This window comes from Mus musculus, chromosome 12, assembly GCF_000001635.26.
Source record: "Mus musculus strain C57BL/6J chromosome 12, GRCm38.p6 C57BL/6J".
Taxonomy (NCBI): domain Eukaryota; kingdom Metazoa; phylum Chordata; class Mammalia; order Rodentia; family Muridae; genus Mus; species Mus musculus.
The window spans coordinates 112535453-112537286 of NC_000078.6; the positions used below are offsets into that span (position 1 = coordinate 112535453).

General features: G+C 49.3%; 1 long non-coding RNA gene across 3 annotated transcripts; it reads left to right on the forward strand.

The window, feature by feature from the left end:
- The first annotated feature begins 209 nt into the window (after positions 1-209).
- Gm40584 lies at positions 210-1515 on the forward strand. 3 transcript variants are annotated; one of them, XR_003950266.1, is made up of 4 exons: positions 210-327; positions 575-864; positions 996-1050; positions 1334-1515. It is a non-coding gene; the product is annotated as a predicted gene, 40584 (long non-coding RNA). The 3 variants fall into 3 exon arrangements; XR_873063.2 differs by having other exon boundaries at positions 210-864; positions 1259-1515; XR_873064.2 differs by having other exon boundaries at positions 210-864.
- The last annotated feature ends 319 nt before the right edge of the window (positions 1516-1834 follow it).

Genomic DNA, 1834 nt, shown 5'->3' on the forward strand with positions numbered 1-1834 from the left:
TCCCAGCAAAGGTCATCCACAATCCAAGAACAAAGTTGACTTTGAACGGAGTCAGACCTTCAGAGCTTGCTTGGCAGTTTCCACGTGGAGGCACAGTTACTCCTGTCCTTGGTCCTATGACCAAGCCAGCTCAGTCAGTCAACAGGGTCTCAAGGGAGGGCGTGAGGACTGAAAAGAAAAAGACAAGGAGACAACATTATAACCTTACTCCAGCCAGTGCTGAGGGTGAAGCGGGTTTATTTTTTTCCCAGGCTGCTTTTATACCACTCTAGGTACTGGCAGAGAACAGGGTCAGTTCTCAGAGCAAAGATAAAGTCATCAAACAAGGTAATGAACAAAGAGATCACACCAGGTAGTAATCAAACTAAGCAATAAACCAAGCCCCCAAGTCCCTGGGTCTGGGGACTTATCAGGATTACCAAGACAAAGTCACACACTCCTTGCTTGAGTTTCCGAGGATCCTTGCACCAGCCCAAATGCAAATAAATACTCTTATCTGAGCCTACTTCCTCCTCTGAGCCCAGTGACAAATACCCACCAAATTTCTAGAAGCGGCACCAAAAGCTCTCCACAGTCCTTTACAGGGGAGACCATCCTCTTCAACTGAGCACTCAGCTCCTGGAGCAATGCAAGGAACCATGAGGGAGAAAGGAACTCCTGCCTACCCAGCTGATTCAACGAATGACAAACATCACAGCAGCATCGCTCCGTGGTCAGGAAAACCTGGATAAAGTCGTCTGAACAGAAAGTCTCTGGACATGTTCCCTCCATCAAACCCACACATTTTTCTCCATGATGCTGGGCTGATGTCTGCACCACGTTGGCCTGACACACGAGCTTCAAGAAGCTCAAAATCACCTGATGGTAGGAGAAACGCTGTACCCGGGATTATGCTAATGAGGTGGCCCATAGGGCTCCCCACCAGGACTGCCCGTGGGCCCCCCCCCCCCCGACAAGGTTGGGATGTTGAACCATGATTTACCTTTCCCTTGCAGGACATCTGGGAGCCCCAAATTGCCAACCAGTTGGTCAGAAGTGTGATGATAGACAGTGAGTCCTTCACTTATAGCTGCCACTTGGAGTAGCGGTAGGCTTGTTGGGGACAGTGTCCTCTAGCCAGTGGGGTCTGTGCTGCTGTCTGTGTGGGACTGCCATGCAGATCCCCACTAGGTACAAAAGAGTCTTGTGGAATTTACCTAATAAATGTAAAAAAAATAAATAAACAAATAAAATAAGAACTTATGTTTGCCCCTGATAGGACAGCAACAAACCAAATGGAGGATTCTGCCCATGTTCACCTTGGAGAACCAATGATCTGTTGTGGCTATTTCAGAAACACAGGGTGAAGGAAGGGCAGCTTTCCACGCCAGAATGGGTGATGATCTCACCATAGTGTAATGGAATTGCTCTCCTGACAAACCTTCACCTCTTGTACACTATGGCACCCCCGAGAGCACTGGCAGCTATAGGGTGGAAGAGAACATCCCTCCATGGCCTCTGCATCAGCTCCTGCTTCCTGACCTGCTTGAGTTCCAGTCCTGACTTCCTTCGGTGATGAACAGCAAAGTTCTTGGTCATGATGCTTGTGCAGGAATGGAAACCCTGACTAAGACAGCCCTCTTCCCAGACTCACTTCCCAGTTATACCCTGTTGGATGAGAATGTTGCCCTCGGGCTCAAAGATCCGAACACTTGGTCCCCAGTATATGGCACTACTTAGAAAGGCTGTGGCACCTTTGGGACATGCAGCCTTGTTGGAGGAAGAATGCCACCAGCAGTGGACCTTGAAGCTCATAGCGTTGCTCACTTCCACCTCAGGGTCTCTGCTTCCTGTG